The sequence below is a fragment of the Triturus cristatus genome, chromosome 6, assembly GCF_964204655.1.
Source record: "Triturus cristatus chromosome 6, aTriCri1.1, whole genome shotgun sequence".
Taxonomy (NCBI): Eukaryota; Metazoa; Chordata; class Amphibia; order Caudata; family Salamandridae; genus Triturus; species Triturus cristatus.
The window spans coordinates 993,088,966-993,113,913 of NC_140589.1; the positions used below are offsets into that span (position 1 = coordinate 993,088,966).

Sequence of the window (24,948 nt, forward strand, 5' to 3'; positions counted from 1 at the left end):
GTAGCTCTGAAAACCAGCATGTCATCGCTGTAATTGAACGCATTCATGACAGGCCGTATGATGCATCGAATGACATCTTGAAACAGTTCTGCAGTGGATGACACACCAAAACGTTGTTTTTTGTATCGAAACAGAACAACATGTGTAAAAAAGGTTGTAACGTGCCTGCAATCTTCTTCAAGTTCAAAATGATGATAACCTTTATTTAAATCAAGGCGAGAGAAGACCTTTGCTCCATTCAGTTGCGTTATCATGTCAGCAGTGTGTGTACCTGACTGTTGTTATCGCTCAATTGCCTTGTTTGCCTGACACATGTCAACACATTTGCATACCGGTCTTTCACTGTCCTTTTTGGGCACTACCACAATGGGAGAAATCCATGGCATTGAACCAGTAGAGTGCTCAATGATGTCATGCTTAAGTAATGATTCAAGTTCTTTTTCAACAGCATCTTGTAAATCAAAAACAATTTGCCTATGTCTCTGAGCAACAGGACGGATGTCCTCAGTAATATGCAACTATACTTTCATCGTCTTGAGCTTTCAAAAACCATGAAACAACAAAAAGAACTGACTTTCTATTTCTTGGTTAGCATTCTTGTTGTAGTTCATGGAACTCAGTCCCATATCAGCAGCTGTGCTGACACTGCGCACACAGGCACTCAACGCTGTCCCTGGAAGCACATGGATGGGTGCTTGCACCATCGTTTTCTTGTGTTTCATCCTCGCTACAAATTAACTTTGACTTTTTAATGATGTTGATGCAGCCCAGGTGTACATGTTTTCGACTGCATAAGATGTGGCAAGGGATATAATTCATTATATTTTTTCTCAGGCATAATGTTTATCGACATACCACTGTCGATGATGAACGATATCGAACGACCATTTACTCTCAGTTTATTTTTCAGACAATGATAGAATGACTGGTGCTTGACATGTCGATTTTTCTTTGACTGAAATTGTTCTTCAAATGCGGCCAGTCCAACATGGGCACGCTTTTCTGAAGTAAACATCAACAAGGCATAACTATCTTCTTCACTTTACCTTGGTACTGATATGGTGGAACTGTTGACGATGATTTAGATGACAATCGACTTCATTCAGTGTCGATTTGCCATACCTGATTTCTCCGCTGGGCCTTGCGGTGTGCATCGAACGTTGCTTCTGGAACCTTCTGGCAGCCATTTTGTCTTCACACCGTGGTGCACTTGTTTTCCCCTTTGCTTTGCACACCATAACAAAATGGTTCTCCTTCCTACAGCCCTTACATATTCGGCCAATGGTGGGACATTTGTCTTCGTGTGGAAACCAAAATCCACATCTAAAACATAACTTCTTTTTTCGTGTGTCTTTCCAACTTCTGGTTTGACTTGTTTTTCAAACTCATGACTGATTCATTCGGGATGCCTCTAGCCTTCATGTCAGCAGCTTGTCGATCAGCATGCTCCTCAGCTCTAGCAGCCATTAACACTCACTCAAGGCTCAGAGTGTCTCTCAGCATTCTCCTTCTGAAGGAATCATACAAGCAACCGACAATGACTCTGAGACGTATGGCTTCTTCATCATCAAATTCATTGAACTTGCAGTGTTTGATGAGTGTGTCTAGTCTCTCTACAAATTTATCAATGGTTTCACCAACTTTCTGTCATTCTTAACTGAAAATATCTCTTTCGTTGTCAATATTTGGCTTGGATTAAACTTGAGATTCAAGGTTTCTTTAATTTGACGGTCTGTGATTTCTTCGTCAGTTTGTGGCATTTTCTTTATAACGTCCTTTAAACCCATCACTAGCAAGATTTTTGAGATATTTGATAATCTTTCTGTTATAAGTCTCTTCAAGGCATCAATGAAATCTTCAAATGTCTCTACCCACGGAGTCCATTGGCCAACAATCTTTTGCTTTTTGGACATATCGAATGATGATTGTTGTTTCAAGAAATCGGCAGGGTTGTAGACCATTGTGGAACTTACTAAGGTGAGACATGGTGGTTTTTCGGACACAGTTTCTAGCTCATTCTCTCTGAGATCTTGTGACATACTGGGCTCTGGATCATCCTTGAGTATAACTGGAACTGGAATTTTCTTCTTGGTCTCCGTCAGAACAACAACCTGTTACTATTACGAACCTCTCGCTGACTGCAACTCTTCAAGAACTGTGGAGTTGTTCTGAGCCCTACTCAGCTGCTTTGATGACTCACATCTTCAGGTATTACCAGCTCCATAAATACAACCCCAGGCACTTCTCCTTGGGCTGCTGTTCCCAGTGCTCCAGTATGAAGTATTTCTTTAATTAATCCTGGTAAGTACACAACCGTTTTCTTGCACCTAGGCCGCTTAGCTTCTGTGCACTTGCTTACACCTCGTTGTTCTCTGCCTCATTTGTATTTGCAGGGTTATTTTGCACTTGTCTGCCGCTTTGTACTTTTTGACACAAAGTTGTTCTCTGCTGGCAGCACTAGTAATCTTAGCATTATCACTCTGTACTATGCATAGCTCTAAATTGCGCAGTAGCGAGGTACTTTTATGTATGGCCTGACCAGTAGGTTCTCGACCAATGATGTGTAGATTCTTTGTAAATGCTTTCATTTTCAACTGCTTCAGAGCCATGGAACTGCGCTTTGACTCCACATCCCTTAAACGTTGGATCTGTTCTTCGATGACGGTACACATGGCACGCACAAGCACTATGCCTGGACGACAACAAACTCTCTGAGAGAGCACTGTCAATCTTCGGGTTATTTATCCCCTGTCTTATCACCATTTGGGGTGCCCGTAAATGACTACGCCAGACATAGAGCTTGTTATCACACATCTTTATTCATCTCCGTGTAACTGTGAACTCAACATTCTAAAGCAGATTTCACTGTAAAGCACTCTATTCATTAGGTCATAGCTCTACGAAGTTCATCATGAGCCAAAAGGGTTCTGTCAAGACATGACAGAGACCAATTATACAACTATCCCTGAAGAAGTGACAGTGTCACAAAAGACTTGTTGGCTGTGTTGATTTCTGTGATTTTTGGAGTTCCGATCAATGATGGAAACATTTTGACAACTCTTTGGAATGTGACAAGCAATTTTCAAATCACATAGTGAACTTTCACCTGAAGATCAGACTTGTTGCATTGGAGCTTACATTTTTTTTCTCAGATCTTTGGATTTATTTCTATATAAACTTATACAACACACTGGTTGGGTTGCCAGTGTACAGGAACGGGACTGCCAGGCTATTACTGTTACACAAAACTGAACATTATTTATGACACATACATATTCCTGCTAAGACAGGGCCATTACTTCTAGCAACAGTATCTATTTTTAAATAATGGTGAATGAAGTTTGTCACATCAAAGTAAAAGGTTCTTTTTGCCTTGTCCTCTTGTTCATGGTGAATAGGGCAGTTTTCAAAGGAAGAAGGAATTGTGAAGCAGCAGGTAGGGCCGTTCCTTTGGGAATGACCTAATATGGTGTCATCCAGAAGTCTATTTACCACAAAATATGGACTCTCTGACTTCTCTTTTTCTCTATGTTCTGTCAAGCAAATGTATAACTAGTAGTCGATGATTAATATTAGAGAGGATATTATTGCTGTCTCTACAGTTACTGCCTTCTGAGAGTTCAACTAAATTTGTATATTGGGAAGTGAGAATGTTGCAGACTTTGAGTCATTTTCAACCATTCCTCTAGAGATTGGTTGATCTTCGTAGTAACGTCAGCAAGCGGAGTAGTGATCATCCTGAATAAGAAAATACAGGAAATGGAGGAGAAGTTGAAAAGGATAAATGTGGGCGAGGAAGCAAAGAAAAGTCAACCATGAATTAGATACATTTGAAGTATATATTACTCAGAGGTAAACAGACAAATTAAAGGACTATATGAAATTCATTCACTAGAGAAAATGTATGCATTCCTAGTTGAGAGTTGTTATCAAGGTGGCAATCAGGAAGGGTGATACATTTGAAATGGGAGATTGGAGACAAAGGAAGGTCATGGTTTTTTCAAATACCTTTTTATCTGATTCACAGGGAGAAGGCACCTTGAATTAGCATGCTCTGAGGGTACACACAAACCACAGAATCAATAGGACTACATTTAATGACTCATATCTTAACTCCCCTCCTATTCTTAGATTTACTCCAAGGAGGGAAGAGGAGAGGCAGGTATCACAATCAAAGATCGCGGAATACACCTCAATCAGGACCAACACCAGCACTATCTCAACAGACACAGACAGCAGCCCTTGCGACCTTAGGTGGAAAATACTCTGTAGAATACACTACACAGACACTTCAAGATATAAACACCTCTTAGGGTAAGATTTTAATTTTGTTTCTATCCTCGATGGAAACAAATGAGAAGTGTAATAATGTACTGTCCAGAGGTTTATTATTTGTACTAAGTTAGGGAAGTACCTTTGAGCTGTATCGAGACTCAGACAGTTTTTGTGTAAAGGAAGAATCAACACATTTATTATGCATAGAACTTTGAAGGAACAGACAAACACAATCATTCCAGGTTAAAACTGCCATAAAAATGTATTCTGAATCTACATATGCTAGGCTGTGAAGGGGCTGTCTTTGAAAAGGTGGTACAGAGGAGTATTGAGAACATTTACCAGATTTGTCCCATCAGTAGTGCCCAAATGAGGTAGAAATGTCTTCACTTTACACCTTAGAACATAATGCTTCAGTCACTATCAAGCCTGTGATAAAGGTGGAGGTGTTATAGTCATGGACATCGAACAATACAAGAATAAAGGAAAGAAGAAGCTGTTCATTCCAAGACATTATGAGAAAGGGAAAAGTGGACTCTCTAATAAATGTACATATAAAAGTGAGTGAAATGACAACCAATTCTCTAAAAAAGGCGATTTCTTCAGAAAAGCGTATACATTTTTAAAGAAAGATAATGGTGTGATTCCAGATATATCTGGGGTACCACAAAACCACAAATATCAGGTAGACCCCCTTCTCTTTAAGGTCTATTTTTTCAAATAGCAATGCAATTACCGAACTGTTGTCTAAATATGTGGATGTATTTTTAAGACCTACATTAAGTTTGAATCACACATTAAAGACGCAAGTGAAAAGATTCAGATCAAAACTATACCTTATAGTGATGAGCGAGAAATACTTATTACATTCTATATAAACACTCTCTAACTAATATCCCACAGAGAGAGGCCATTGACATAGTAAGTTAGGTTGTCCATAGAACTCCAGGAGAGAGACCAAACGACTTTAGAGTAATGTGTTTGGAACTGGTGCTCACTAAACATTTTTTTTTAGTTTGATGAATCTGAATAGACAAGTGTGGGATGTTTATTGTAGAATTAGTTTAAACGGCCAAAGTATATGTAAGGAGGTTACAGAGGTTGAGACGTCTGTTTTTTCTGAACATCAGGGTACTTGAAGGCCTATTTACTTAGACAAGCAAACTGCTGTGTATCGGTCAAGTTAATTAGTGCAGGCGGGCGTGAACACAGAAGACCTTTTGGGCTAGTATCGTGAAGGTATGCAAGTAACATAGCCAAGAAGGATGATAAAACTGGAATTGACTGAAAAAGCATAAGATCTTTCCCAGTGTGCAGTGGTTTTCCAGTCTTAAAATTAGTATAAAAGGCTGTATGAGTATGCAAGGAAATATATGAGAGAGATGCAGGAGCATTTTCATCATCTACTTTATTAGTGGCCTTGAAAATAGGTGTTTACAAGAAAATATATGGTGGGCTTATGTCCCACAGAAATTGTATGGTGAGGTATTTAGCTTTTTTTTAAATTTGAGCGGAACTCCTATACTATGGAGGTATATGTGCAATTCAGCAAAGGTTTGTGCAGGTATTGTATTTTGAACCTGTGTGGGACCATTTGAGAATAAAATGAAATTTACACACATCATGGTCTTACTAGAGGTTGGAGTTCCACATTGAATTGAGTATTTTTTAATGATCATTGTTGAAAGTTACTGTGACTTCAGAGAACATAAGCAATGTCCTACTCATTTCCAATATTGCATGTGCATGGAGACAATACTATACTCCAACCTGTGTTTCACCTTTACAGGTTTGGTTAATGCCACGTTCACTGTGAAGTGCTTCCCAGGCTAACACTGAGTTATATACAAGGGTAATAGAAGGTTTCGAAAGTATATATGCACTAACAACATGACTGGATATGTTTGACAGGTACCATGTTGTGCTTGAATAGCCATTTAAAGTAAGTGAATGTAGTTATTTTGCCCTTTCACAACCGTATGTGTGCATTATATGTATATTTGTATTAGTAATATGTAGTCAATTTGCCATATTAGAGATTTTACCCAGTTTTTTATATATAGGAGGTAGTACCCAGTTGAGGTTTTAGTATGAGTCCCTGCCTAATTAAAGTGTTGAAGTGAAATTGACGTGTGTATTTTCATACAAGGTTTAGGTACTTGTGTATTTGGTTTGGATATGTCTGTCCTGTCCATCTTGGTTTATTGTGGGATGGTATATCTTTCTTCTACTTATGTCAATAATAATGGCATTAGATGTATTTCTTTCTGCATGGATCAGGATTTTTGTTAGGTGGCACTTGGTGTACTGGGTGTGTTGTGAATATGCACGTTGGCATATGTTTTCTTTAGTGTGCCGTGGGCATTGAATGGTGGTAGTTTATGGATGTATGGTGTCATTCTGAAACTTATTTGCTGAAAAATCTCTTTTGATTATAATGTAAGATATAATAACGTTGTATTACAAATTTGTTAATGGTAATGGACTATTTGACTTTATGCTTAGTGGATAACGGAAGCCATGAACCTGGTAGTGAAATTACGTTTAATGTGTGCTAGTTCTGAAGAAAATGGGAATAAAGAACAGGGGCCACTAAAACATGCGTGGAGCATTCTTGCGTGTGGTTCATTGGTTGGAGCCCAACTATGTGTGATACATTTGGAATAAACACAGTGCGCTAATACCTTTGTTGGCACTATGTATGTTGTCCGGGAACACTGTTTTTTATTTAGAGTACGAATAAGTTTATGAATGCTATGAGGGTACCGAGTTTAACAAATTTGTGAGTAAATTGATTTTTTTAAAGAAATAATGAATTACTGTTAAAATAACTAATGGCATTTAAATATTCAAATGTTCAATGGATATCAAGTTTTTTAAATGCAAAGTCATGATTTTTTTCTGTCTGAAAATCAATTGAATATTGTGAAAAAATTGAGTGATATGTTATGGGTTATGTTATGTTATGTTAGCGAGTTTATAGAGCGCAACAGCTGCCTCGGCAAAGAGGTGTCCCGGCGCTAAGCAACAGAAAGAGCTGTATGCAAGTAACACCAAAGCTTACAAGAAAGGGAACAAAAATGTCTTAATAGCCTTCCTGAAATGAAAATAGTGGGAGAGCCCACGAATATGAGCCGGCAGAGAGTTTCACAGAATAGCAGCTCTGTTACGAAACGAGCGCCCACCAGCTCTCACTCTTCTCACCCGGGGAACCACCACCACCAAGCATTGTCCCATAGATCAAAGTGATCGTGTAGGAGTATAAGGTAGAAGAAGGTCAGACAGAATTTGTGGAGATGCCAATTTCAGGATTTTAAAGGCAATACACAGTGCCTTAAACTCAATTCGCCTGGCCACAGGCAACCAATGGAGATGGCGAATTGCACTGGTCACTGAGCAAGTTCTGCACAAGCCCAAAAGTGATCTTACGGCCGCATTCTGGACTCTCTGTAGCCTCTGAACTTCGGAATTGTTTGCTCCTAAGTACAGCGAGCAGGCATAGTCCAACCTGGACAGAATCAGAGCCTGAATGATAGTCTGTCTGGTCGAGGCATCAAAGAATGCCAGAATAGGTTTGAGCCCGCGCAGCAGGCCGAAACAAGTTCCTGATATCTGTCATAGATCATAAATATGTGTTTGATCTGTCATAGATCATAAATATGTGGTTGATCTCTGGTGTATATAGAGCTGATCTAGTGTTAGTCTCTATTCAAAGTGTTCTTTTTTGGATTGACTCAAAAAGGAGTTTGTCCCTACTTTTTGATATTGTCTTTCAAAATCCAATTCCAAATGCGTATTAAAAGCATCTTAGTTTTGTCATCGTAGAATTATACTGTCCTCTTTTAATCCACTGAAGGGCTGTGCAGCCAATTGCACAGGAGTGCCATACAGAGTTGTGTATCCTGCTTCTAAGTATGTTGAGGAGTTATGTAATGACAGTATAATCTCACAAGCACAAAACTGGGTTGTATATGCTGTTGCAGACATCATTTTAAGTGTCTGCCAGATGAGGTCTGGAATGGATAGCTAAGTTATTTACTACTCTCTTCCACGAACAACACAACAGTATCCAAATTCATTTGTGTGTTAACCGCTAGACTCAGATGCTTATATTTTATTACATGAATAACTGTTTTGAAGCACATGCCCTATACTCTGCTAAATCTTTATGTATTCAAAGCAGAAGTGGCAACTCTTTAAAACTGTGCATCTTTTTATTGTGTCAACAAACTCCATTTGAGCAATCTGAGAAAGGTGCGTCAGCCCTTGAGCATCACCCGGAAGGTTTCTTGGTATCTAGATTTAAGAGAAGAGTTTCAGGTTACTGTCTGAATGTTACATTAAACTTTAGGTCATATGAAATCATGCATCCTTATAATCTTGCTCCAAATGATACAATTTATACCGCTCTATATCACTGCAGTTTTTTGGTCAGGCCTAGAGACATTTTTAACTATTTCACCAGCCTCATGTTTTCCATATAGTCGTAATATAAACTATACATAAAATACATACGTGCACAGGGTTTCAGTCAGGCCTCCTATGCATTGGTCTGTTAAAGTGCTTTTCACATTTTGCTTCTGCCCATCACAGCATAAAGCATGGACCAATGGATTAGCCCACTTCATCCATTGGCTACGAGTGGCAGTATTTCACCTGTTTACATATGCACATCTTACTAAAAATAAGAGTACTACTTTGCCAGGGTTTCTGTGCTATGCCTATACAAACACCCCATTATTTTTACATTCTTCAAATTTGTTATTTTTTCTGCAAATATTTGCACACACATAAAGTACATAAATTGCATGTTCCATTCTGCTTTACTAATATTTATTTGCCGTTCCTATCCGTACTGTGGTGAATTTAAACTGAGTGATAGTGGGAAACTTCGCTTTATCAAAATGTGTACACATAAACAGCCAAAAAATGGTCAGCACACATCCCAGAAAAACACTGATTCATCCTGCTGATGAAGGCGTATGTTTACCTTGAAACGTGTTATTATAAAGCCAGTATAACTCTTTGCTGTGAAATACTTGATAGATTTGCACATTTTCATGCTAAGAAGAGAACTTTTGTAAGTCTGATGTACATTAAGAATTACTTTTACTATTACTGTAGATCAGTGAAAGTTTCGCTGGGCTATACATTGAACTTTTTTGGTCTGAAGTTAAGCGCTTACAGAGTCCTTCATGTAAAACTATGAAAAATAGGAAATTAAACCAATCTTATTATATTGGATATTAGCACAAAGGCCTCTATTCACCAGCAAAGAGACTGTTCTGCACAAATGACTTTGAAATTATAGTTAGCTTTGCTGGACTTATGGTTTTAAATATTCACTGTGTCCATCAATATCCCAACCTGGTCATAGAATCCTAGCCAAGCTGGCATGACAGACTGGCACACTACATGACAACAAGGTGATGGATGGAATGTGTAAATTAATATCAGACACTGGCAATCGCTCAGGCAGCATCCCAATCCATTGTTTTTCACCCACCATGTCACCTCAGTTTGGACCCAGCCATATGCAAATCAGTCTTGACCCTGCTCCTCATGTGAACAGTCCAGACTGAACTGCCAAACCAGGTCCTTGCTGAATCAGAATACAAGCATCCTAGGACTGGTTTTGCCCTGATAAGGGCTCATCAACTAGTTATAGCTTGATTCCAGTGGCACAGTGAGCACAGGGCCCATGTCTGGGCATACCCATTGCACTTAGGATGTCAACCACAACAACAACAAGTTGATGGATAGAATTCTTAAATTTATCTCAGCCACAGGCAATTGCTCAGGCCCAATCCCAATCCATCGTTTTTGCCGATCATGCCACCTCAGTTTGGACCTAGCCATCTGCTAATCAGCCTTGGACCTGCCTCTCATGGGAACAGTCCGGCCTGACCTGCTAAGGCAGGTCCTCCCTGAACTGAAATGCAAGCGACCTAGGGTCAGTTTCACCCGGATAAGCGCGACATCAGCCAGGTATAGCTTGATTCCAATGGCATAGTAAGTATGGGGCCCACATCTAAGCATACCCACCACTCTTAGGGTGTCAACTGCAACAACAACAAGGTGATGAATGGAATGATTAAATTAATCTCAGCCACTGGCAATTGCTCGAGCCGCACCCCAGTCCATCTTTTTGAGCCCACCATGTCTCCTCAGTTTGGACCCAGCCATATGCAAATCAGACTTGACGCTGCTCCTCATGGGAATAGTCCACCCCAAACTGCCAAGCCGGATAGTTCCTGACCTGGAATACAAGTAAACTAGGACCGGTTTCACCCTGATTGCCATTTGATGCCGAAAATGCGCTGGGTTTGCCCAGACGTGGGTACGTGCTCATTGTGCCACTAAAACTAACCTGTACCTGGATGAAGCGCCCTAACTAGTGCGTAACCAGTCCTAGGTTACTTGTGTCCCAGTCAAGAAGGACCCGGCCTGGCAGTTTGGGCTGGACTCTTACTATGAGGAGCAGGGTCAAGACTGATATGCCTATGGCTGGATCCAAACTGAGGTGGCACAGTGGACAAAACATTATGGATTGGGATGTGGCCTTGAGCATTTGCCAGTGGCGGAGATTAATTCGAGCATTTGATACATCATCTTGTTGTTTCTGCAGACTGGCATACTAAGCAACTCTACACCCAATACCTTAACCATTACTAGCTCTTCCACATCTTACATTTCAGCATACTTGCGTTATCACATCTTATATTTCAATATTTTAGTGTGATTTCAGGTGATTCTCCTAAAGCCCAGCCAAAATGCATTGACTGATAAAATGTGTCATAGTTGGAATGGTGAGGCCCATGCATCGATGCTGGTTGCCAGGGATTCAGGAGTTATGATATAAATAGTTTGCTAGTAGAATTGGTGTCCTGCGAAAATAACAGATTTTTTATTTTGAATTACAAAGATGTGATAATCTAATATCCCCATGCTACAGTTTTCATATGAAGGAGGATCATTTCCTTTCCATACTTCGACTGTTATATTTTCACATTTGATGTGTGTTAACAAGGAAAAATCAAAGACACCGGTCATTGGCAATAGAAAGTAGGTTTACTTAGAGTATTTTCAGTAGACAGTCAACCCCGTAGCACTGAAGACTGTGTCAATTTGCTACAGGAAGGCAGCATCTTATATACTCACAAATTATGCTGGCTTCATACATATCATCTTAAAAAGCAATAACATGTCACAAAATAATACGAGTTGATATATTTCTAAGTAAACAACACACTACCTCATCCTTGAACCTGTGTCCTCTCCTTTCGATTTTGCTTATCTGAAGCCTAACACCACTTTGATAAAACACTGTCCTTTAACCTCTCTTCCCCGAGAATGCTTTTTGTTCTGCTGTTCTCATGTTTTCTTATCTTGCATTCTATACTATTGACTATATCACCACATATTTTCTGAATGACATCTCTGCTAATAATGGGAATGGGGTACGGGCTTGTGCCCGGTGATCGTGAATTCTTCAAGGCTTTGTTAATCATCTTTTCCTATTTAATCTTATTGATCTTGTGTTTTGCTCTCTTCTGAACCCTCACCTTTACTCTGTGTCCTTGTGCAACCTGGTTCTGTATTCGTTCTTTAATTACATAGAGATTTACGTGCTTTCTGCTAACAGCAGTTGTGGTGGATTTTTTTGTCTGTCTGAGGTTTCCACACATTTTATATTTTCTTTAACGTTCCCCCCTCTAGTTGGTATTTCAACTACTTGTTCTAACTTCTGGTTCTTTCTAGATGTCAACTGATATGTGTTTCTCATGGCATCTGTTTCCTGTTCTGGTGATTTCGCTATGAACATCTCTCCCACTTTAGCACTAACTTTTTATCAGCATGCTATTACTATGTGAAAGACACAATACATCAAAAGCAAGACCACAATGAGGGTCAACAAGGCCTTAAACAGCCCTGACATCCAGGTAGGTAACTAGTCAAACCAGTTCCTATTTTATTTGAGCCATCGAGCTGTTGCCTTTGCCTGGACAAATGACAGCAAGTTTCTTAAGAACAGTTGAGCAACGTTGAACAGTCTGAAGTCTTGGGTACAGACTACTTAAAGGTGATCCCATAGAACTCTGCGGACCTTTTCCAGAGGTGTTGATGAAGAAGAGTGAACAGACTTCTCATGGGGTGCTTGTGCAGTTAGGTGATGTTCACCCCTGGAATGACTGGAGTGTGCGTTTGCCAGGGAGCCAGAGATCAGAGGCCTCCCCAGTTTGCAGGTAGTTGGATGTGTAGTAGCTCTCCGTATTTGCCAAAACAAATACATGAGACTGGAGGTGACCCCTGTGCATGTAAGCTTTATCTATTGTGGTATTGCAGTTGGTGTTTTTTCCCTACATTGATGGTGCCATTCCCTCTGAAACATAAGGAAACGGATAACAATTTCATCATTGATCAGGGCCTGCTGTCCCATTCAGCCAAGTGTTTTGTGCAATGCTGTTGTCCCATACACTCTCACACTTCACTATAGAGACTTTATTGGTGTGGGTGACATTCCATAGGGAGATGGTTCTTTAGAAAAATGTGATTTTGGGTGCCGCTGATCATGGGCCTAAACGGACCCTGTGATTTTGAATTCTGGCCTTTCCGCACAATCCAGAGGCATTAGGTTGGCGGTGTAGTCGCTACAGTGGGAAAAGAGCTAGGGGACACTGAAAATGCCTCATGCTAACATTCTGTCTCCCCACCCATCAGTCTTCCAGTGCATACAGACTTGCTCACTTAATATAGCTCATTACAGTGCATCTAGTTTCATGTGGGCAAACTCATTTAAAACCTCTTTGTTCTTCTTTGGAAATGTATAGTACTTCAGCCTCCTTATCATATCTAGTGGTGTTCACCCTAAATGATATGGTCTATATTTTTACAGTCCCTCATCCTACACAGGAAAAGATGTAGTAGGCAAAGAGCAATGTTTTGTAGTACTTCTCAATGCACTACAGGCTAATGAGGAACTAGTATCCCTCCTCTGCCTATCTACTATGTGCCCCGAAGTTTCGGAAAGTGAAGTTTGGAGGCAGGCTTTTGAGGTGAGGGCAGCTCAGCTGTGGAATAAGCTTCCAGCCCCTCATAGAGCCAGTAAAAGTCGTATGCACTTTAGGAGAGATCTAAAACCTTGGTTTTGCTCTAAATAGAAAAATCCTTATCAGGAAGGAACATGAAAGATGTATCATAAATAGGGAGGAAAGTATCTTTGTTGCTGACCCGGCAAGGTTTACATAGCATCAGGATACCTAGTAGGTGAATTCTGCCTTTTACAAATGTTATTAATAATAATAATAACTTATCTTCATGACTGCAACCTATCTGATGCAGTGGCATAAGGAGTGAGGGAACACACTACCCATTACTGGTCTGAGGAGTTTCGTCCAATCTCAAATAGGTGCTCATACCATATATTATCTAGCAACATGCCGTGAAACTTGCTGATAGTTACACTTTTGGGGGCCCTATCTTTGAGTCCCTCCCTCCATTAGCGAGAACTAAGAATATCACTGCAAAAACATTAAATATTTAAAACAGTTATCATCAAAACCACCAGATAAAAAATGAAAAACAAAATAAAAATACATTACTGTCCATTGGTAGAGTCAAACATATTGTCCGTGCGCAGTGGGAGCAGGGGAGTTTACCGGTGATCCTCTCTTCCCCCCTTTTTATTTTTGTGTCTGTTGTGGAGCTTTTATTAATGCATCCGGGCGGACAACTGTGAGCTGGATCCATTGTTTCCTTTCAGCCACTTTGGTAGTTGTGGGCATGTTTAATGTCACTGTGAAGGCCCTTCCAATTTTTGATCATCCACTTGCAAACATAGTTGCAAATGTAGACTTGTTGGCTAGTCATCACAGGGAGGACCTGCTGATCATCGGTGGGTACCTTTCTCCAGGATACCAGTTTAGGGACGAGCCTTAGTTAGTTTAGAGGGGCTCTGATACCTGTGTCAATGTCTCCATTATGTTGGTGCCTAATAATGATGCTGCTATGGATGATGATATTCTCTTCAGATGGGCTCTGTATATCCGGAATGATGGATAGTGCATTTAATGGTTGTCTGTGTGGTGAACAGAATTTGCTCTGGTCCCTTCCACCTTAAATAAGACACATCCACAAATTATTTTGTACAGTGTAAACAAAAGTGTTTTATTTTAGCACTATCAATTCTGCAGTCCTGATAGTATCCTTCCCAATTTAACTAAGTTAAGCTCAAGTTTTTTCAGGTGCCCTTAAATTTGAATAGGGAGGTTACTCTGGGTAATGCATCAATATTTACTCCATTAATGGATCTTTCAGCTCCTGGAGCCAAATATTCAGATGCTTCTATGTAATTTTCTCTTTCTTTACAACTCTTCTGGCACAATTTGTACTGTGGTGTTCATGGCAGGGCAAAATTCTACTTGACATTAATCCTTACGAGGTCAATATGCATTTTGCCTATGTTGTTTTAGTGTTTGGCCCATACTCTGTCGTCTATCATAGATAGTATATGTGGTGGTATAGTGTGTAATCCTGATCTGGCAATACTCATATACTCAAACAATTCAGACCTGCCATTTCCCTCCAATACACTCTGTCAGGCTAGTCCCAACAATTGATATGCATGCTTGTCTATCATTAGAAATTAGTGTATACTTGTTATTGGGCCTATAGTATGCTTAAGAGGTGCAAAAATGGAGCTGAACACCAAGGGCCTCATGTAGGAAGCCAAATACCGGTCGGTAACGGCCGATTTTCGGTAATTATACCGTTACCGACCGGTATTTTGGCTTTTGGTATGTAGGGGGACAATTTCTGTATTCGGAATTTTCCCGAATCGGTAAAATTACCGAATCGGTAATTTTACCGATTCGGTAAATTCCGAATACAGAAATGAGATGTAGGGGGAGTGTGTGGGTGATGTTTGGAGTCGGTATTTACCACCAACTAATAGTTGGTGGTAAATAAAGTATGGATGGTGAAATGCATTTCATAGCGCCTACAAGTGTGCAATGTGGCAGACATACATGCCCTTCGGGCATGTATGTGTGCCACATGTACACACATGGCCGTTTCAGGGGTGCAACAGGGTGTCAATGTGACACCCTGCCACCCTTGCATGTGTTCCCCCCATTACCGAATCGGTATTTACCGATTCGGTAATGAGGCATACCTTCCCATCAATGGGAAGGTATGCCTCATTACCGAATCGGTAAATACCGATTCGGTAATTACCGAATTATTCCGAATTGGTAATATTTACCGACCAATTACCTACATATCATTTACCACTTCATAAATACCGAATCGGTAAAATTCGGTATTTATGAAGTGGTAAATGTGTCCCTACCTACATATGGCCCCAAAACTTTAGTGAACCCCACACATTGTTTGCTATTTCCTGAGAATGAAACATGTGCAATTGGTTCTTGCTAAGAGAAGAATTAGCAATTCCTGTATCAAGGTTTAATTTAACAGATATCCCTACAACCTTTCCTTGTCCATATGGACCTGTGTCGTCTACTGAGATCATGAGCTGTTGTGCTAGTGCTCTCAGGCAACACTATTGATAACTGTATTAGACATATACTGGCTTGTCAAACATTTGACAATCATAATCAACTAACATCATCTGTGTCTCAGGTATTCTAGTGTTAAAAATAATTCTGTGACTGTTGTATGGCTAACTGGTGAATATTCTGTCTCTGTTCATTCGCTCTATTTGGGCCTCTCTGTAAACCTTTCTTTCGTTGTCTGAATGTTTTTGAACTATTTCACTTCCAGTGGTTAGCACCCCACATAATTATAACAACTTTGCATGGGTCGGAAACAGCATTGTAGTTTGTGCTCTTCAGGGGAAGGAACTGACTGAGACTTGTGTTGTCCACTTCTCCCTCTGTCTCCTCAATCTCCAAACCCCATATTGTCTTAGTACCCTTGTTTTAACTCTATGTATTCCTCAATTTCTTTTAAATGATCATATGTTTCTGTTAATTTCTTATTTCCCTGGGGATCCACCCATCTCCTACTTCTGGCGCATTTTTTTGAATGAATGCAATGCATCCCATATGAACAACCTATTCTCCTTCCCTTTCTACTCACTTGCTCTCATTCATTTTTCTAAATTATTCAGTTTCTTTTCTCTCTAATGTCCCACCAATGGGGATGTCTCGTGTTAGATTTTTGGCTGTGAGGCTGACTTAGTCCAACAAGTACAGCCCTGTATCACAAACCCTTTTTCCCTCATAACAGACCATACTAGTGAGTGTATAGGTGGTGTTTGGCTGAGACTGGTCTAGCGTCCTAGACTCTGTACAACATTTAGATATATTCATGTTGAAATGTGGTTACAATCTCAAACAAGCATTGGCATAGCCAATAGGGCTTGCCTTTGGGACCTTATAAGTGTTTAGCCATGCACCAGGACAGACTGTTCTCTTTTCCAAGGTGTAGACTGAGAGATGGCCATTTTCCCTTCTCTGTCCTAATAATGAGCAGTCGAGGGGAAGAATTTGCCAGTAAGATTAGATCTCAATCCCAAGCTAGAAATAACTTGACTGCAAGCAATATTATAAGTAGTAATACTAGTTAAGGATGAGATTCAACCTAATTTCATATGTGAATATTTTTGCAACTGCTTTTAAAATATTACACATTAAACAAGTTTGCATGTTGATACATTCAACATAGACGCTTAGCGAAGTTTGACATTTCAATTTTCAAGAAGGGCTTAAAATAAAAATGTGTATTCTGGGTTCAATTAAAAGAGAAATTAACTACTAATATACCTATTTGTAAAGGCTTAAGCCTATACAAAGCAGATTTTCCTACTCTCAATCACATCTACTACTATGTCAGGTCAGTCAAAGAAAAATACAATAAAAATGCCACTCTGGGTTAATTCGACAAATCACTGCCACAGAAGTCAATATCCGCAGTGTTACTTATGAACAGAGTTTACCACACCCTGTAAAGCAATATCGACGCAATACATATTTCATGGAGATGAAAAGAAATTCAGATAAATCAATAGTTTCTGCATTGGATTAAGCACGCTGGACCAAACCCATGAATAAAACATGGATGAACTTGGTTTGACTGTCTCCCAAAACAATACTAAAAACACGATGCCTGCAAAGGAACTTGAACCAAATGGAATACTAATGAGCAATGACAAATGTCAGAAAACAAAAAAATTTCAAAAATAAAACAATGTATTCCTACAGCAGTATTGCATCTATGTATGTATCAAAATTAGGATTAAAGATATAAACTAAGTATGCATTACAAGCCAAGAAAGATAGAAAGAAACAAAACGTTTGAGTAGCTTGTATCAATCATGTTGAGCATTCACAATATGAATAGTGTATAAAAAGTAATGTAAACACATGTTTCATGTTTTTTGATCACGCCAGTGAAAACAAATGTAGCCCAATAACATGTTATTAGAGTAACTGTATTAATAAATATATTCACATTTATTCCGACAGTACAAAGGTATAAATACAGTTTACTACAGACCAGTGAAGTTTGCATGAGAAAAGCATAGGCTAATGCCTTACAGATTGCATGTTACAATGACTTTTACACAGAGAAACAACACTGCTACCAGTTACTGCTCTTCAGTATGAGTTTGCCGCCGTGCACATATTTAACCTATTACATCCTTTTTCCATTTGAATAAATGTCATGGCCTAAACCATATAAGCAGATGAACAATTTAAAATCCTACTTAGTACCATTGTTGAGGATGGCAAGGGCATCACAACCATCTCTAGGCGTCCCCTCTTGAGTCATGACTCCTCCCCATATTCCATAAATGTATTAAATAGTACATTACACTTTGTGCATCTGTATAAGTACTGTATCCATAAATATAGATGTATGCATGTGTTGTGTGTGTATATCATTTCTAGAGAACTATTAATCTATATACTTGGCACCCTGAGTTCAATATTGCAACAACGACATATCATATACACCTATATAGGTAGTGTGATAATATGTGTAATACACACACGCATACTTAAAGAAATGCTCCAAAGCAATACATACAAAACACCAGCTGTACATCTTTGAATCTTTCCCCAAACACATGTTGAAATTCCGAGGGCTACGGCATTATTATGAAGCTACAATGCTTAAACCTGGATGGTTTCAACTTTCAGGTGAAGGCGTGAACAGAATATTCATGAACAGCACCTAAAAGCCTGGTTTAAAGAAATGCATCAGATGAGAGAGGGAATGAAGCCCATTAAACAGCAGAGCTGAAATAAAGTCCAATTGATGTCCAGATTTTTGTCACACACACATATACGTGCACTTCTTGCCCAGCTGAAGGCTAGCGCTGTATCTAACTTTATTCCTCACAGCTGCTCGGTGCCTCGACGGTGACACCAGCTCTTTCGCAATCTGCAAGACTTGAATCATCGCTGGTTACAAAGACAAGGCACCAACTGCGCCGCTTCTACTTCCAACAGGTTTCATCACTGCAACGCCACGCGGGGCTGACGCGACAGTTCGGAGAGGCTGTAGAAAAAGGCACGCTCCCTCTCACATCAAGCCCAGGAGGCAGAACTAGCAAATAAACAATAATAGACTGCCCGCCGAGATGTGATTGACCCTCAGAGCCGGCGGCTGAGCTGCATGGGGCAAAACAACCCCGGGCACGTGAAGCTCGGGAACATGCATGTGCCAAGGCGAGAGCATCACTCAAGTTGGAGCTTTTACTACGAAATCATTAAATACCAAACATTAGATCATTTCAGACGCAATCAGAAGGTAAAAATAAAGCATCAACATAATTATGCCAGCGAGATGAAGATGCGAGCTACTCAAACCTCAGCCCTAAAATATTTACAAAGTGTCACCAAATCAAGAGAGGCAATAAAAGAGTGCGCTACTGCTGCAGTGCCATTTCACCCAAGAGACCTTCGCGGGAATATGGAAAAGTGATCACCTTGTGACATTTTTTTTTAAAAACAATACGGGTTTGGTTATAAACGTGCTAATCAAACTGATATTAAAACAACGAGTTGTGCATGAAAGCCCTCGTGATGCGAAGCCGTTAAGCACATACTGCACACGTCTGTCAGAGGGTGGTCAGAGGGTGAAAGAAGCATGGCACGAAAGTGAAAACGACCGCGAGCGAGACAGGCAAGGCAAATGTAAACAAGCGCGGCCATGCTAATTATAAACAGATGGCCTCTGTGCGACGCTGCTTGCTCCCACAAGGTGGCTGCCGTGGCATGCACGAGTGTGGAAAAGAGCAGACCAATTTCTAAAGGTCATCTCTTAGCGCACCACTTGTGCACTGCCTAGGTGAGACCTAAAAAGACATACTTTTATACTGCAGTTTTGATCTACTGAGTTTCGCTATTATCCCTCCTTGGGCCAAGGACAGGCATCAGTGTATTCTCGTTCCATTCCTTGAAATGTTTTTCTAATCCCTTTATCTCTATTGGATACATCTTCCTCATGTATTCAAGAAGGGTCCCATTTTTAATACTAATTCTATATCATTGTCCCATCTCGTTCAAGTCTGTGAAGGTTATACCTCCGATATAAAACTGGGTGATACTTCAGCCTGGGTCTTCCAGTGTCCAGCACTGGGTAATCCACAATATTCACTACATCTTAATCTTCCGGTCTAATCTGCATAATGCCTCATCTCATATTTTTTGAGAATATGAGAAATACACAAAATATAAAACATTTAAATCATTGGATCTACCCCAGGTTATTCTCATATTTTTGTAGAATATGAGGAATCCACAAAATATTTAAAACCACAAAATTTAAAACATCACTTTCCTGTCTTGTATTTCTCTATTGAAAAAAACATGTGTAACATAATCAAAGAGGTACGTCTATGTGATGCCATACCCTCAGAAAGACCCACCCGTGTGAATAGACAGATTTTAGTCAAACATGGTGTCTGCTTACCTTGATTTATGTGCACTTCTGTTCAATCAGGGCAGGTCTTTATCCCTTAGGGCACAGTCAGTAGAGACTGGACATGACTATCATTTGGCCAGTCAAATGATAACTAGGAAAAATCAAAGACAGACGTCATTGGCAAAAGAAAATAAGTTTACTTAGAATATGGCCGGGAGACAGTCAACCCCATAGGACTGAAGATTGTGTCAATTTGTTACACGCTGGCAGCTTCTTGTATTCTCTTAAATTATGCTGACTTCATACATATCATCTCATAAAATAATAACAAGTCACTGAATAATAAGAGTTAGTTATATAATTCCACTTAAACACTACACCATCTGCAACCTCTTCCCTGTGTGTGTGTTTGTTCTGCTGTTCTCAGTGTTTCTTATCCTGCTTTCTATACTATTGACTAAAACTGCCTTTGACCGCTTATTTTCTGAACCACATCTCCTCTAATAATGGGAATGGAGTACGTGCTTATGCGCTGTGATCGTGAATTCTTCAAGGCATTGTTAATCGTGTTTTCCTATTTAACTAAACTTGTTGACCCTGTGTTTTGCTCTCCTCTTAACCCTCACCTTTACTATGTGTCCTTGTGTAACCTAGGTCTGTATTTGTTCTTTGATTACATAGTTTTACAGTGTTTTCTGCTGACATCAGTGGTGGTGTCTTTTTTATCTGTCTGAGTTTTCCTTGCATTTTAGATTTACTTTAACATGTGTCTCTGAACGCGTGCTTTCTTTTTTCAATGACCTAGATTGCCTTAACCCTTTTCTCCGCAGTTCCAGTGGCTGTCATATAGCGTTGTCTCTTAAAGTTTCCACACCTTTTTTTATGACTTTGTCTCCTCCATTTTGGTACGCAGTTGGGTTGCAAAATCATCCATGCGAGATTACAGTGTAGGCATGACTTCATCAGCCAGCTCCTTTCTGTTGTGTGTGTTCACTGAGGGTGCGGGTTGTAAGTGTCTTTAGAAGTCACTTGAAAGGCTGCTGCTCCTGCATGCTTTGGCATTCAGGGGTTTTCTAAGGAATGCAGAAGGCAGCTGGGTATAGAAAATGCTGAGTGGTTAAAAAGAAGCAACTCCATCAACTCAACATATTGCTTTGCATTAAGCGAGAGACCTTGGTCCATATTACAAATGGGCCTTGCAAGTTCAGGTATCTGTCACCTGTTTTGGGCTGACTGCTCTCCTAAATAGTTGAATAGAAGGAGCAGCATTGTTTTACCATCTTATTCAGTGGTAAATGGTTGCTTATCACAGAAATGTTCAAGGCATATGCTGCCTTGGGCTGGAAATCTGTAAAGTAGACAACAAAGCATAACACTCAATTAGGGATTTCTAGAGCGTACTACTCACCTGTGAGCGTCTCAAGGTGCTGGGGGTCAAGGCGCTGGGGGGGGGGGGGGGGGGGTTGGGCAGTTAACCGAAGAGCCAGGTCTTAAGGTCCTTACTGAAAGTTTGCAGTTTAGGGATTCATCTGATGCTGAGGGAAAGTTTGTTCCTGGTCTTGGCTGCAATGTAGAAGGATCTGCACCCCGATCTGGCCTGTGAATGCGGGGGACCCTAGAAAGGGTTAGGTCTGTGGAGTGGAGGCTTCTCTTGGGGGCGTGGAAGAAGATTCTTTTGTTGACATATTGGGGTCCGGTGTTATGGAGGGCTTTGTAGGCGTGTGTGGGCAGTTTGAAGGTTACTCTCTTTTCGAGGAGGTGCTGGGTGATGTGATAATTTTATGGTATGCTGAGGACGAGTCTGGCTGAGGCTTCTGAATGGTCTGCAGTTTGCAAAGGACTGTTTTGTTGATTCCAGCGTAGAGCGTGTTTCTGTAGTATAGCCTGCTGGTGATAGGTGCATGGGTGACGGTCTTCCTGGAGTCGGGGAAGGATTCATTTGTAGGTCTTGGGAAGTATGCGGAGGGTGTAGAAGCATTTGGAGGACACATCGTTGCTCTGGCAGTTCATGATGAGTGAGGAGTCGAGTATGATGCTGAGGTTGCAGACGTGGTCCGTGAGGGTGGGTGGGTTTCCAAGGGATGGGGGCCACCAGGTGTCATCCCATTCAGAGGGGGTGGATCCCAGGATGAGGACTTCCGTTTTATGCGAGTTTAGCTTCAGGTACCTGCTGCTCATCCAGGATGTGACATCCTTCATTCCTTCTTGCAAACTGTGTCTGGTGATGTCAGGTTCCTTGGTGAGGGAGAGGAAGAGCTGGATCTCGTCGGCGTATGATACTATGCTGAGTCCGTGTTTTCTGAAGATGGTTGCGAGGGGGGCCATGTCGATGTTTGAAGAGCATGGAGCTGAGGTAGGATCCTTGGGGTACTCCACATCTGATCTCTGTGGATCGGAGAGGAATGACGGGAGTCTTATTCTTTGTGTCCTGCCCGACATAGACATAGCAACGTAACAGAACAATTAAAACGTAATAGGGCACAACACAAAAAAACAGTCAAAACAGAACTCAATGTAGCAACCTCCGTACAACAAAACATCACATTGTAACATTGCAGCACAAAAACACAGCAGTACAAAAAAAGAACCGCGCACATAACCACCACAACAAAATGTCACACAACAAATATGCACAACCATTCTTGTTTTACAAGTAAAACCCTCATAAGGCTTTCATTCGTTATATGGAGTAAAACTTTTTTGCACCAAGCACTGGCCTAACGTACCACTAAGACATGTTGTCACACTTAGTCTCATGAGATGTGACTGCTCAATATTATTAACAAGTATTATTGGTGCGAATCAGAAATTGTACAAATAAATTAGTCTGACATCACTATTCTGGTTAGAAATGCACCCATAAAGGTTCTGAGATAGAGTAAAACAATTGTGTTACAATTGTCATATAAAATGATCAAAGAAGAACAATAAGCCATTTTGGGGTAGTTTGGATTTGTCTTTCACTCTTTGGACTTGATGCAATCTTAGGGTCGGAGACAGAATGTGCTTTCGGCCACTTTTTAAATGTCACACTTGGTAAAGCTGAATACAGGAATATCGTAGAGAAATTATTACTAATTGTGGGCCAAATTTGCTGCACTTTTTCCAATCCACGTTAAAATTATGCATGCAAAATATGCCACCTGTATGCACAGAGGTCAGATCCTAATTCACAGTCAGAATCTTCATTGATGCCAAACGATAAAACTTAAAACTACAAAAACTGTAGGATTGGCAGATTTTCTGCAGTCTTACATTCGATTAAAGGGTAGAAAATTTGCTCACCTAGAGAGGCCAAGTTTTTGTCACATAGAAGGTGATAAACATCGGAAATCACAATTTTGCATACATTGACAAACCATGACACTTTTGTACACAAATATGTGCTCTAAGTTCTTGCGCCCAAAATCACTGGAGTTGAGGGCATATTATCAAGCACGGCGTTAAACTTATCGCCGTTTTAGCGGCAGAAAACTGCCGCTAAAGCAGCGATAATGACCTTGATATTATGCCGCAGAGAATTCCAATAGAAGCCCATGTTGACACCAGAACATGGGCTTCTATGGGAATTCTCAAGGGCATATTATCAAGCCCATTATCGCCGTTTCTTGATACTATGCCCCTACCTCTTTAAATTAGATGCCTAAACTACCCAAAACTGCTCTGGGGTCATATAGGAAGGCATTTCTCCATTTGGTAAAATAGTTTCCATGTTTAGAAAAAGTTACAGCTCATTCACAGTAGCTAGGTTGAAGGATTTGGGCATACATGCAGATAGAAATCTATGAATTTCGTAGGTGTTGGTATGTACATCTAAAAATTGTCGAGAATAGTAAACAAAAAACGATTACGGTTATAGAAATCGAAGTGGCAAGTCTATGCTTCGTAAAGGTACTACTTTCATTTTGAATCAACGGATGTGTTGTTTCACCAAGCAGAAAAAAAAATCTCTATACATAGAACTTTTGAAGGAACACAAGAACACAATTGTTCCAAGTTAAAACTGCCATCCGAATTTACTCCCAAACTAGATATGCCAAGCCCTGAAGCGGCTGTCTTTGAAAAAGCTGTACAGAGGATTTTGGATAGTTTTGTCCATTCAGTCGTGCTCAATCTCAAATGAGGAGGAAATGTCTTCACTTTGCACCTTACAAGGTAATGCCTAAGTCACTACCAACGAATACCAAACAAAACGCTCACGGTTACAAAAATCGTAGGCACATGTCTGTGCCTAGTAAAGACAAACTTTTATTTAATGATGAATCAAGGGGTGTGTTGTTTCACCAAGAAGAATAAATAAATATACATGCCTAGAACATTTTAAGGAACAGAGGAGCACGATCATCAAGCCTTGTGGCTACACCGTTTGTTGTGAAAGATGGGGAGGAAATACACCTGTTTATGATGTTCCTTAAAAATAATAATGAAAGATAAGCAAAAAATGCACAAAATAGAACCGAATGAGAACTGAACAACTTATATGGGATGGAGAGAATCTTGATCTTCAATGTACCGTTGCTCACTATACAGCGCATATGTCTATTCTGTTAAATACAAAAAATGAGCACGAGTGTGGGAACTTCTACTGCAGCCACATTGCTTGTTGTTGTGAGTAGTGCAGCAGTGGGTGTGGTTGTGCAGTTGGCTCTCTGGCCACTATTTCCTCAATTTTGCCTCATCTGTGTTTAGATTGGCAGCATATAAATTACAGCAAGAATACCTTTCCTCAACATCCTTAGCCTTCACTCATACTCTTGACTGAAGGGTTTCCTGAAA

At 40.3% G+C, this 24,948-nt stretch overlaps 1 protein-coding gene across 4 annotated transcripts in view; it reads left to right on the plus strand.

Annotated features, from left to right (window-relative positions):
- The window catches only part of RIN2 (Ras and Rab interactor 2), an 831,738-nt gene that overhangs the window by 573,424 nt on the left and 233,366 nt on the right, over nucleotides 1-24,948 (plus strand). The gene's annotated exons all lie outside the window — the stretch shown is intronic.